The sequence below is a fragment of the Corylus avellana genome, chromosome 5 (genome assembly GCF_965113065.1).
Source record: "Corylus avellana chromosome 5, dhCorAvel1.hap1.2, whole genome shotgun sequence".
Lineage (NCBI taxonomy): Eukaryota > Viridiplantae > Streptophyta > Magnoliopsida > Fagales > Betulaceae > Corylus > Corylus avellana.
Genome location: NC_142494.1, coordinates 28,968,050 through 28,982,988, shown reverse-complemented (window position 1 = coordinate 28,982,988; position 14,939 = coordinate 28,968,050).

Below are 14,939 nucleotides of genomic sequence, written 5' to 3'. Positions count from 1 at the left end.
TTATCCAAAAAGCTTAATAAGCTTATAGGAAGAGATAAATTTAATTACTTAATCATTACTTTAACACTCCCCTTCACGTGTGGGCTCAAACTCAGGTGAAGCCCAACACGTGAAATATTTAATTTAAATGGGGAGAGATTTGGCTGAGTTAAAGTTCGATCTCATGACCTTTGGCTCTGATGTCACGTTAAATAACCAGTTATCCCAAAAACTTAAACTTATAGGAAGATATAAATTTAATCACGTAATTATTACTTTAACAAGTAGAACATAATAATAAAACCCTACCAAGTGAAAGGAACCTTGATAGTTCGAATGTCCATCTCAACATAGCAAATACATGGAGAACATCAGGATTGCGCCCACGAAGGACAGCATCCCCACAATTTCATCTCAATTGCTCCTTGATTCAAGACATAGAATCTGGCTACTATATAATTTGCCCGTAAGCCACAATTTGGTGCCATAGCTGGTTAGGACCATATCCTATTAACGAATGACACCTAACCAAGTTCGTATTACTAACACATAAGAAAAGAATACACGATTATTTCAGGTAAGTTCGCATAACCAATATTATATGCACAACGTAAGCTCTCCACCTTAGAGTCATTTACCCTACTTATTTGGTAACTTAAGCATCAGAAGTTTCTCTACCGATAAATTCCGACAAACCTCTGATCGTTTTAACACTACTTATAGGTATTCGTTAGTTGAGTCTGACGGTGCGATCAACACATCCTCAATATGCTGATTCATAAATCAATTGAATTCACCTTCAAGCTGCAGATCGAATGAGCAGCTAGCTAGCCCTAAATGCAGGTTGTTTGTATGTTCCTTTGTCTGTTAATTTCTTTTTTCAGAAACCGCACTCACTCAATTCTTGATGAGTCATTATTAAGCTAAGAAATAACGGAGCTATGTTGCAATCAGCAGCAGACACGTACAGCCTCTGTCCAGGACATGCTTATGCGCAACTCAGTTGTCCAATTATTTGAAAAAAGATTCGGCAATCAATCTCAAATTGCGTAAACATTTGACTAACAAAAAGAAGGTGATAATTAGCGACGGCTTTATATGCCACTTTAGATGTCACATATGTCTCCTGCTAGTTTGTGCAGTCGTTCTAGCAATTGCCAAGATGCTCAATTTCAGAATCCATCCACTGCCTTTATGTAAGTAGATAGTGACGTTTATGATAGTGTACGTGCACTTCTAAGTGTTTCGAAATTTGGGTCTCTACGCTAATCATCCCATGAACTTTGTAAATATCTATCATCAACGGTTAATATTACAAAACCCTACTAACACCGGTGTTGTCAGTTGGTTTGGTCGTAATTAATTCAGTATCAAATATGTTTGGTCGTAATTAAGTTTTATGTCTATGGTTAAATTAGTGTAAAAGTTGATTCAATAAATAAGAATCTAATTTTTGTATGTTATCAAGGATAGAATTAGTGAGAATAAAACGACCATATTTTTTTATTATGACAATAGAAAGTTAACTTAAAGGGATAAAACTTTTTATTTTATGAATATTTTTCAATTCCAATATTTATTAGATCAAAATAAGATTTTTAATAAAAGTTTAAAAATTCGGAACAAAGTAGCTCAATCGTGAAGATCTCATTTGAACAAAACAGTTTTGGTTCAAACGAGAATGGATCGGTTGCAAGCGAACAGATAGATGATCAAAAGTAGTTCTAAATAGCTTCATTCGCAACTGCACGCGAAGTCCATTTGAACGAGAAGATCAAAAAAGGCTTTGTTGAAGTATCGTTTGAACGCCACATGTTCTGAAATATAAATCTTAGATATAAGGCTCACATATCACGACTTCCATATACTAAGAGACGCATTATTCCTTTGTTGTGAGAGAGGTTTATCATCATTCTTGAGCCTAAATAGATCATAAACCCCCCCTAGTTCCTTTTTCGCCAAATCAAACCACATAATGTATAGTTTGCAGCTATTGGAGCTCTGGTTTCGAAGCGAACAAGGTTAATTTGTTCAATTCGTAAATGTGATTCATATATATAGAAGAATGATATGTATGTAATAGAATGAAAAACAATTGTACGTATACAATCGCATTATAATAAGTGATTGTTTATATATATATATATATGATGTCATGCCAGCACTATATTAGAAGTGTAAAAAGATGTTCGTGTCCGCCCCGACCCATAAAATTGATGGGGGCATGTATTTCCTCATTGTGTGGTATGGATTTGTCTCACTTGATCTACTAGTACTGGGTGGACTCGACTGTAGCATAGCGAATGAATTCTTCAAAAAGAGAAGGTGTGATAATCATATATTTGACACGATCATACGGCATCACCAGAAAAATCATTAGTGGATTGATTAGCTTTCTCTCTTCTTCGCCCCCCCCACCCCCAAAATGAGTGAGGCTAGGGCTATTATCCAAGTAGATAGATATCGATTTGTTTAGTTGGCTTTAGCAGGAACCCAATTACCCAAATGGACTTATGACAATGCATTTAAGCGACCCCTACCTATCCAATTTAGATCCCCCCCTCTTGTGCTTTTAAGTGGATGGAACTTGGAGGTATCTCTCATTGAAAAATATGGGAACTAATCGGACAAGTACCTTCTCCACTTCGTTAAGAGCTATTTTTTAGTCAAAATTTGATGTACACTGTTAGATTTGTAAAATAAAATTATTCTTTCTATTTTACTTGAAATAGAGTGAATCATGTTACCAACTAATTACTCTTTTGGAGAGAAGGACCATGAGGTGCATGACGGATAATATATCTTGTGAAATTTCGATGGGAGTGAGGATTAAAGTTGTTTCACATGTAACAAACGCACTTCACGCATTTATGGATAAATCATCACTTATATATTTCAAAACCAAAAGCTTATGCTCATAAAAAATTGATAAATTTAATTATTTAGCTAATATTTTTACACTACACGCCATTGTTTTAGTACTTGAATGATAAATAAATTATAGAGTCAAGGTTAAATTTAAATATTTAATTAATATAATTGAGAATCGCGACTCTAATATTACGTTAAATAATTCCACTTCTTCCGCGAACTTAAACCGATAAAAATAAATAAATAAATAAAATTAATTAATACTTTTGACAATTACTATTTTTTTAACGGTGCAGAAGAACGTACTTAATTCATTACTTATCATCTAGCTAGTGGGTCTTCTTGAAAGAAAGAAGTCGATAAGGTCAAATCGAGGAGAATTCTTGAAAGAAAATGACCGTTTGTACCAGTTCGAGCTGCTTTTACTGTTCATGGCAACTGGTGGTGGTGGTGGTGGTGGCGGTGCTTTACTTACGAGGGAAAGTGATTCGTCTTTCCACATCCAGGACTGAAATGAGAGCGATTTTTCCGGATTTAGAATGCAACAAGCTATATGGCCCTCAATCGCAAAATCTAGTCTTGTCTCTATAGTTGGCAAGCATGAGGGGACCCTGACCCCAATGAGCACTTTGACTGAACGATATTGAGAAGCACCTCCTTTCCTTTACTCTTCTCAAACTTAGAGAGGCGTGAACGCCTGCCTTCTGTACTTGGGGTGCTAAACAGGCTCACAAGTCATAGATGTCAGGCAACTACTTTTCTCAATCCCCCTGCCTTTTTTTTTTTTTTTTTTTTTTTTTTAAGTCAGAGTGAGTGATTAACACCATTGTTTTAACAATATTGAGGCCGTTTAATGAACAACCAAAAGTGAGAGGTTTGATTAGGAGTTTGATCAATCGAATGTCAAATCATAATATTATATATTAACAGTTAAAAATATATCTTCGTAAATAAAATTACCTTTTTTATTTAAAAATTAAACTGATGACATAAATGTCAAGAGAAGTTTTGGTTTATTGGACTAATGAGTACTACCACGTCAATTCAATGCTATGGAAGTAGGATGAAAAATGAGTATTAACATTAGTCCACTCTAGTGATTAATGTTGTTAGATTGTCACGTCATTCCAATTTTTATGATTAACTATGATATAGTTTCTTTCTACGTCTTTTATCAATTTTTTTTATTTTATTTGGTCTATATTTCCTTGTTTACTATACCTAAATTCCTATATAATACCACACATTGTAATACAATCCTATATAGTTCAATATGATAAAGATGTAGCCCTACTCTTGTGTTCTCTATTTATCTCGATCTCCATTTTCGCTCTATCTCTTACATTATATATACATGGTATCAAAGCCACCTTTTTTGTGGCCTTTAATAAACTTCTTCTAGCATTTAACATTGTCCCCCTCTTGGCGTTCTCTTCAACTATTTTCGCAACTATTTCAAGCGTCATTTTTTGTTTGCGACAACATAAATCAAAGGCCAAAAATCTAACATTTCTAATCAAAGAACAATGAAGATGCAACCCATTTAGCAATCAAGTGGGCGTGGAGGTTCACTTTCCTAGGAACGTGGCGAACCAACCAAAGAGCACAAGCCACTTCGATTGCAAGGGAGGTTGATTTTACAAAGTGGTCCACACATGGATAGGGTTTAATTTGTGCATGCATCGACTTCGACAAAGTCGAAAATACTTGTTTCGGCTTTCACGTCTATTGTAGTCGGAAGAGTTGAAAAACCTTTCACATCACCTCTAATCGAACTGCCTATCCCTTTTTTTAAAAGTTAGTTTTAGAGTATGTCAAAAATAGTGAAAAATACATCAAAGACAGAGAGATTATATATGCGTCCTCATCTCGAAAATAAGAGCATTCACATCCGACTCATCAAATGTTTGGCTAAAATAACTATATTTTTTTATTTTAGCTACTCACTTTCTTAAAGCACCCACATCCGGCTCATCATTTTAACTTTTAACTTCTATTATTTCATTTAAATATTCTTTCTCTATCATTTAAATATTATTTTTCTATTATTTCTTTATTCTTTTTTCAACATAGAGCACTCAAGAAATATAAAATCATTTTTTAATTAGTGGAGAGGGAGTGGATGCATTTTTTATTATATATATATATATATATATATATATATATATATATATGATATGCATTGTTGAGCTAAAGTGCTATGCAAATTTGCTGAGCATTGTAGCGCCTCAACAGATGGTTGGGTACTTTGTTGAGCCGGGTATGAATGCTCTAAAGGATCCTTGTCTATTCGTCTATCAATCAAAAATGAAAAGGCAAACGCACTCGGAGATGCAGAAGGGAGAAGAAGCAAGATCAAAAGGAACCTAATTATGGAGGCAGACTATTAAAAAAAAAAAAAAAAAGCCTAATTAAGTGGGAAATGCAATCAACAAGTTAATTTGCGGTTGGGAGACAAGTTTGCAGTTCATTATTGAAGAGCATCATACATAATATGCTGAAATCCATAATATTGAATGCTGCAGAAGGCAGAAGTCTATTGTGCCCATTGGTTAACATTGGCAATGCCTCTCAGTAGCGTCATCATAAACTATAAATGGATTGGTGGCACCGAAGCGCACAAAATGCAACAGGAATTCTGTATTAAATGATAAACATTAATTCTATTACAGTAAAGATGGAGCATCCAGCTAGTGCCTCAAATTGCACAAAAATATATTGCTCCTGATCTCCCACTAGTATTTGTGTTGCCCATCATTACTTAATCTATATTATTAGATCATCCTAATCTTTTATTTCATTTCATATTCAAGCATTTTCAAATAATATTATGCTTTCTCGACAACCCTTTGTGCGGAAACCAAACTTTCATTATACCGATTCGCTGCCCAACGTACTAATTCTTGGCATAAACTCGGGAGCTCGAACATTATTGTGGACTACTTTTCTCTAATTTTTTTCTAAAAGCATTTTGGATAGCTTAGTTTAAAGCAATGCCCACAAACGAGTTTTAACAGATTCTTTCTAAAAGCATAACGTCAACATTTCACATCTCGCTCCGCAAATTTATTATATATCTTAGCTAAACAATTTAACTGCTTACTTTTTTAAAGCACTTAATATTCCGCTCTCTATTTTGGTTATCCATTTTTATCATTCCATTTAAATATTTATTTTTAAAATTTTCTTTATTCTTAGCTTTCTTTGAGAGAAGAGAGGATGTTAGATATTTTTTAAATGCTTTTTTTTTTTTTTTTTTTTCACATTTGGTGAAGAAGACAATGCTCACCAAATTTGCTAATCACGATAGCAGTTCACCAAATATTTCAGCCTTCAGTTCATTTTAATCTCATTTTAGCATTTTGGCTAGCCAAAATAACATTTAAATTATTTTGATTAGCCGGATGAGAGTGCTCTTATAAACAAGCACAATGGTTAACACCTCTAGTTGTATCTGTGATATTATTGAGAGGGAACTATAAATCACATCACTTTGATTTCTTCTAGAATGAGATTTCTTAGAGATTTTCTTAAAAAAAAAAAAAAACAAGCAGTGGTTGTTGATATTGGGGTATCTTTAATTTTTGGAATTGGCAAGAAAAAATTATAAAAAATATGTTAAAAGTGTGTATTAAAAAGGTAGTAATTAATTAATGTAGGCAATTATACATATCATTGCTAAAGATCCTCTTATATGTGTCCTTAGAACGCGTGGTTTCATATGCAATTTTAATATGTAAAGTGAACGGTTCACTTTTACTTCTATTACGTACTGTTGCCACTAACCCTATATTTTTATCACGAATATTCTTTGATAATGTTAATTATTTTTTATATGAATACTTTCCGATCTTCTGTGGCTTATTCCTTCCTTTAGGGATCCTATTCTTTTTATCGTGAAAGTTCATCGTTTCAGAATAGCAAGCGGTACATTCTCTTGGGGATGCTCTCAAGTACGTCTCACCAATCATATGAAATTTAAATTGCCACTTGTATCCCAGCCCACCCAATTTAAAAAGTTGTGATGCTATGATTGAGAACCAAATTAATTGCAAAAGGAATCCCAGATCAAGTATTGCAGGAGCCACTTTCTCATCATGAATTTTCATAAAATTAGTAAAAGTTGGATTAATAGAGACCCAGCTGACTAATTAAGACTCTTTTAGGTGGAATGTGTCGGATATCTAGGGGTTAACTGGTCGACTACTTGTCACAATGGAGTTAAAACCCCATGCTAGCATGCGGCTAAAAATGACTAGTTTGTTTTTAATGTCTTTGAGGAACTAGCTATAGTTTTTTCTTAAAAAATATCTTGATATGAGATAAAGGCAAAATTTTGCCCATATATATATATAAAATATGAGTATTTTGTGTTTATTAATAGGCGGGATTAAATACCTTATTCAACTATGTGTTTTAACTTTATATTTTAAACCTTAGGGTTTAGTACTTTTTATTACATGAGGTTTTTTTGGTTTGTCTAAAGACAGAGATGGTCTTTCATTTGACAGATTGTCACGTCAGCACTAATCACAGTTTGACATGTATATAATTAATTAATTAATTAATTAATTAAAAAAATTTAAAAACATTAAAAATTATATTTAGTTAATTTTTTTAAAAAAGTAAATTAAAAAAAACTTACGGCCAACCCCTTTGGCCATTTGTGGATGGCTGGCCACCCCATGGCCCTTGGGGTGGTTCAGCCGCCCCCAATGGCTTTCCAGCAATTTTTTTTTTTTCTTCAATTGGCCCTCGGCCACCCCCATGGCCAAAGGACACCCCCAAAATTTTAATTTAATTTAATTTAATATAATTTTTTTAATTAAAAAAATTATTATTATTTTTTCACGCGTCAAACCATGATCGGTGCTGACGTGGCATTCCATAAAATTTTAGACGAAATTTTAAGAAATGGACCATCTCCGTCTTTAGGCAAATCAGATAGACTTCCTGTGATAAAAAGTAAACTTTAGGGGTCAAAAAATAAAGAAGTTAAACCACTGGGATGTATAAAGTATTTAACCCTTATTAATAATGTTATACACCACATATTTATCAAACTTTTATCTTTTTATGCTCATGTGACATGATTTTGTTAGTGGCTATTGATTCTTATTTTTTAAAACAATAACAATATAAGAGTTACTATACCTTGTCATGATGTTGTATATAACATTTCTCGTTGTTTATTAATATATTTGTCTTGAGAGCATATAAGAAATGACGGGAATGCTTTTTCGTTCTCCATTATATTTTATATTTATTTAACAAATATTACCAAATAACTCAAAAACACTTTCTGAAAATCTTTGACAAATAGAACAAACTCTAACAAATATGAGCTGATATTTTTGAGCAGCAATTAGGTTTGTGATTTGAGGCCACAGGCCCCTCTGACTCCTCTAAAAAATGCATAAAAATTCAAAATCAGGGCTCAGAGCCAAAACTAAAAAAAAAATAGTTTGGAGTATAATTAAAAAAAAAAAAGAAAAAAAAAAAGAGATGTGCTATACATCATTCCTCAGTCCTTCTTTCAACTTCCTATTTCTTAAAATCATCATTAGATTTTTTATGTTCTGTTTAAAGAATAAAGTTATTTAGTAGACTCTCCTACTATTTTTATACAACTATAATGACATAACAGTAAAAATCTGTGTTTAAACTAACGGGAGCTTATAACAAGAAAAAATTAATAGTTAATTTTTACTATTACACTACCGTATTTATATAACAATACTAGAGTGTACTTAATAACATATATCATTTTGTAGGAACCAGGACTACTACTGTCCCATCAATACACCTAATTCCTCCCCTAGGGCCCACTTTCTAATTCCGTCCCTGTTTGCGATGACTCAGGGGAAAAAAACAAATAACTTGGTCTATGATAAAGAAATGTGGCTGCTTTAACATTATATGATGAGCTTGCTGAAAGGTGGGCTAGTTAGGAGGAGTGTGATGAGGACACAACTTCGGCTCTTTTCAAGCGTGCGTTTACTGTTGTTGACCTTAGTAAAACGCGGAACCAAAAGGAAGATAGATAGCCAACTTTTCACTTCCTTTTGTCTTCTTTTGGCTTTTCAAAATGAGACGTTTCCTAGGTAAAATGAAGAGCCAGTGGCAGTGGCATCTTGCACACACAACATGACAACCAGAGTACAAAACAAGCGTGCCTGGTTGAATGCCGATTTGTATGAATTGACGTTGGATTTGACGGCGAAGCTACCGCCATTGCTCGTGAAAATTATGTATATACATACATTTTTCTCCAGTACCATGAGTAACATTACTATAAAAAGAGGAAGCATTTTTCAGGAACGATGTTGTCTATTTATATTGACGTGAAACATTATGTGAATGCGCATGGCTATTGGTCCACAGTTTCTTCTGTCCGCCAATATCACATTCTCAAAAGAAAAAAACACCAAAGGAAGAAGGTGGGATAATATTACTTGAACGATTTGTCTTATGAAACATTTCTTGAGAGTTTGAGATAGAATAACACTTTTCTTATGCATGAAATTGAAAGCATGTGGTATGAGTAAAAGATGGGATGCTAGCTTCTTCTTTAACCACATACAAACATATATTATTAGCAACAAAAGAAAGTTAATAGTTTGGAAATAGCACCATTAGATTCTTATAATTAGGAAGGCCAAAAACATTAATAAACTTAATTTTTAGGCCGAAATATACTTAACTATATATAAATTTGTAACTAGAAGCAGAGAGGGGGGGCCATGGCCCTTACCTTCCCCTCCCCCTCTTCCATCCTTGACATTTGTTCCATGCATGATAGTTGTAAATTAGGTGGTAGACAATTACCCATTTTTGTCATTTGCTTTTATTCATTTTCAAGTTTTCTGTGCACACTGTACACACACATCTTTATGATTATTTCAGAGACTCATACGCTCCTTATTTTTATTGGGATCCAGATTTGTTGTTATTTTATGTACAAAAAAAGGTTAAGGATAATAATGGGAGAATAGTTAAAAAGGATTCAGACAGAAAGAAATTAAACTCTCATACTTTTTATTAACTTTTAATGTTATATTTTGATCAAAATTTAATAATAATTATTTTAAATTTAATTGCAATTCAAAAACGGTGTAAAAAGAAGTACTGTGGAAGAAGCACTGTGAGAGTGAAAATGGCCTAATTAATATTTCTCCAAAACATAAAAACTCTTATATATCCGCACAAAATCCTTTACGAGTGGGTGTCCTGCTCAATATTTTCCTACTCGAATAGGATAGGAAGCCCGAAGCCCCCCTCTCGCGTAACCTTCCCAAAAAGGGTAGGCAGAGGTAACCTTGATCTGTTTTATTGTCTTCTATCCTACCTTCAGAAAAAAGAAGTACACGTTGACGAGCTCAACTTGTGGGATTGCAGTATTGCTACAGATCGACGATCAATATCATTAGATCATAATATTCCTTCCAACTGTGTCGATAGCATTTCCTCCACCACCACCACCTCTGCAATTAATAACAATAGCCGAGAGTTTTGGGAATTGAACAGTTGGAGGCACTTGGTGGTATTATTTGGATCTGAACAGTGACTATTAAAGCTACAGGTGGACCCCTTGACTGAGTGGTGCCCTTTTTGGACCACCTTACATTTATCCAAGACAGCAATAATATCACAAGTCGCATAGCACTGAGCCTGTGTGCCACCACCGAGCCAGTCCTCCTTCCCAGCATCACGCGCGGCATGCACCTCGTCGCACGCCACCTTCTCTCGACTAGCTAGTGTTAATGATAGTGTCAACACTAGTTTGAACTGAGTCAGTTTGGGCTGAGTCAGTTTGTACTGTCTAGTATCTACTGGATTTTTCAAGGAAAGATTTATTTTAGTACTGAATCGAAGGAAGTTATTCCAATTAATATATTAAAAATGTTATTTTTTAAAATTTTTTAAATAAAGCTGTTAAAAAAAAAAAAACTTGTTTCTTACATATTTAAATGACATAATAATTTTATAAATTGAGTTAGATGAGTTCATTCAAATCTAAATCAGATGAACTCTCTTAACTTTTAAGTATCTGTATAGATGCGACCATTCTAATTAAGGCTTCGTTTATTTTTGCATAAATTATTTTTTAAATTTGACATTCTCATTTTTTTCATGGGCTTTTTCTCGCAATTCATTTTTTGTGCCATTAAAAGTCGTAGCCTGAAGTTCAGAGGAAACTCTGTTTCATTCAGTATCAAATATTTCACTATATATATATATATAATTGTTTTCATATGGCTATGAGGCTTTGGTTTGTGTAATTGTTTTGTTCTATTAATTTTTTTATGTTTTCGTCATCTTTGGAAGTTTTAAAATGGGAGACTAAAATTTTTGATCCTTTAAAGTTTATAAAGATCGGATTCTTCCGAACTTTGAACTACTCTTTTCTCTTCTCCCTCTCTGATCATTAGTGAAATCTCACAATATGTATGTCAGAGTTTCATTTATGTATTACAGAATGTTTTATTCAATGAAAGCTTCTTCAAACTAATTTTACAGCATCATATTTTCGTAAGTCTTTATTTTCATATATCTTATTTTCATTATGTATATTCTTAAATATATGTTTCCAATTGAAGTAGATTCAACATTTCATATTCATATTTATGTTTATATTTTTGTGTATCCTTCTAGATATTCTGTTTATAATCAGCCTCCAATCTTATCTGTAGTCTCTGTCTAAATTTATCATTATGTCTTCAATTCTTCCGCTTATGTGAACTCGTTCTGCGAGTCCCCTTTGATACCAAGAGGGGACTCGCAGAACAAGTTGACATAAGCGGAAGAATTGAAGACATAATGATAAATTTAGACAGAGACTGCAGATAAGATTGTAGGCTGAATATGAACAGAATATCTTGAAGGATACACAAAGATATAAACATAAATATGAATATGAAATGTTGAATCTGCTTCAATTGGAAACATATATTCAAGAATATACATAATGAAAATAAGATATATGAAAATAAAAACTTACGAAAATATGATGCGGCTGTAAAATTAGCTTGAAGAAGCTTTTATTGAATGAAACATTCTGTAATACATAGATGAAATTCTGACATACATATTGTGAGATTGCACTAATGATCAGAGAGGGTGAAGAGAAAAGAGTAGTTCAAAGTTCGGAAGAATCCGATCTGTGTTTACAAGAGCTGAAGCGGCTTTAAAAAAAAAAATTAAAAGCTGAATACTGTAGGTGAACAGTGATCTATCGGGTGAATAGTGCTGAATAGTGCTATAAACAGTAACTGCCAACATGAACAGTACGTGAACAGTTGCATGAACAGTAATGGCCGCCAAACAGTAATGACCATCAGAACAATGACATGAACAGTGCTGTGTTTGGGAACAGTGTTTGCTGTATTTGGGAACAGTGTTTGCTGTATTTTGGAACAGTGATTGCGGTATTTTGGGACTGGGGTTGCTATATTTTGGGCTTCTCTAAGTCTCAATCTTCACCAAGATCATAGGGGTCTTGGGCATCTTGGTAAATGGATTCTACTTGGTTTGTCAAAGAGGAGGACGAAACTGGGCTTTGTTCTCCTTGTTCTTCAATGCCTTCTGCTTTAAGGAGAAGGCTTCTACAAAGGTCCTTGAGGTCTTCTTTACATTGGACCTGGGCCATGGTTTCTGCAATTTCTGTCTGTAAATGTGATTTGCTTACCAAGAATTGGCTTTAAGTGGTGAATGAAGGAAATTCTCTCTGTATTGATGAAATGATTTTTTGAATGTTGTATTTGTCCCACCAGCGGACATATCTGTTTCTTCTGCAAATTCTTTGATCAATTGCATAATCCCATTTGAAGAGCCATGAGATTTTATATTTCTTTGCCATATGGAGTAAGGAAGGAAATTGACTTTCTGCTTCATTAACTCTGTAGGCTGTAGAGAACTGCTGTAAAGCATCTGTAAGTTCTGGGGGTAAAATCTCGAGAATCATCCCATGACTTTGCCACCATCTGTTGAACCAAATAAGGAGTTGACTGCTGAAATTGTTATCAAAACAAAGATACCAGGAATGATTGTTATTATTGTTTTGATAAAGAAGTACTTTTGACCATGCTTCAATGTAATCATAGTAGCTGTATTGAACTTAGTGGCCCTGCAGGACTTTGAGATTAACTGGGTGATCTCATTCTTTTATTGAAATGATCTTTGTGATATACATTTTATCAAAGATTATTCTTTTATGTTATAGATCATATTTGTCTGGGACAGAGTCTTTGGTAATTGATGCTGTTTGGAGTAAAATGTCTCTGTAGAAATTAATGGATTTAGATGGGTGAAATGGAATGAAATTCCATTTAGAAGTGAAATAATTCTTTACAAGATCCAAAGGATTCTTGAGATGACGCTAGTCATGTTCTACAAAAAACAGGTTTTCTATATAGGTTTTTTGGACTTACTTAGATCTATTGGTATAGGTAATGGGCTGGTTGGTATAGAATTTTTGTTGCTGTATGTTTTTTTGAAGAGTTCTGTTGGGTAGGGATAACGGTTGTTGTAGGACATTCTATCAATTGGTAAGGGTCCGGATGACTTGGGGATTCTAAAGTGGATGAAAAAGTAGGTCTTGGGGAGCCAAGAACTTGAAACTTGTTTAACATATTAATGGGTGAACATGTGTCATAAGGGTTTACATTTCCTGGGCTCAGGACTAAATGGTGACTGGGTTGTGACTTGATGGAATGTGTTTTATTTTTGTTTTTACTGGATTGTGGCTTTTCATCCATCTTTTCCCTGCAAAAATTCACGAGTGAGGAAATCAGGTATATAATTTTGATCTCCTTTGATGTATTAACAAAATCAAATATGCTTAAAATTGATTGTCATCTGGCAAAAATCTGTTTACTTGCTATATTTTGAACATCTTTTTCTAAAACATGTTTTGCACTTTTGCAATCGACTCGAATTAAAAATTTTTGGTTTAACAAATCACTTTGAAACTTTGAGATGCATAATACTATAGATAAAGTCTCTTTTTTAATAGTATTATAATTACTTTGTGCTGAATTCCAAATTCCTGACGTAAAAGCTTTCAAAATTGTAGAAACAGACGTCTCCAACATTGGATATAGGGGTATTCTCAAACAGAAAATCTCTCCAGATTCTCCTAAACAAATTATATATATATATATATATATATATATATATATATATATATATATATATATATGTGTGTGTGTGTGTGTGTGAGAAAAATTAAATGCTACACATCCCGAATTTTATTCTCAAATGATGTGTAACCATCGATCCCATAAATTGGTGACATACTTTCAAAAATAATAAATTTCATGAGTTGATGACATATCATTTGAAAACTAACGTTTAGAAAAAAAAAAAAAAAAAAAAGTTTGAGATGTGTAGCACTCTTATATATATATATATATATATATATATATATATATATACGGAGCGATTGGTCTAGTGTTTTCTCTAGGGCTGGAAACTTTTGAAGTCTTCGGGCTGAGTCAGTTTGTGCTGATTCGGAAAAGCCGAGACTAACCCAACAGCGGCCAAGCCCTTTGTAAGCATTGAACTTATTTGGGGCTTAGGTCCTGAAAGTCAAGATACTCTCTCCTGGGCTTGGGCCGAAAACAGTCACCATTTGTTTATGAGATTGATTGAGTATTGAGTATTTTATAATTTATATGTACAATTTTTTGAAAAAAAATAAAAAAATTATCATTGTTTTCAAGTGGGATGATTACAATTTTTGTCACATTATTTTTTAAGAAAAAAATCATATTTATTTCCTAAATTTTTATATGAGTTAAATTTAATTTTTGAACTTCTAATTTTAAGAATATGGTTCTTATATTTTAATCTTTAATGTTTTGCCCAAGTTTAAAATCACAACGATTAAATCTTGTATTGGATGGAAGCTCGGTGAAAAGAGCATTGGACGGCACCAAAGAAAGCAACAACACCATCTTTGGTTGTTTCAGCATAAGGAGATGTGAGTTTGCTATTTAGGTTATCAAATTTTGTGTTTTCTTAAGTAGTGTGGGTCTTTTGTTTTTGTTATTTTTTTTAATAATGATTCGGCACTTACTAACATGACA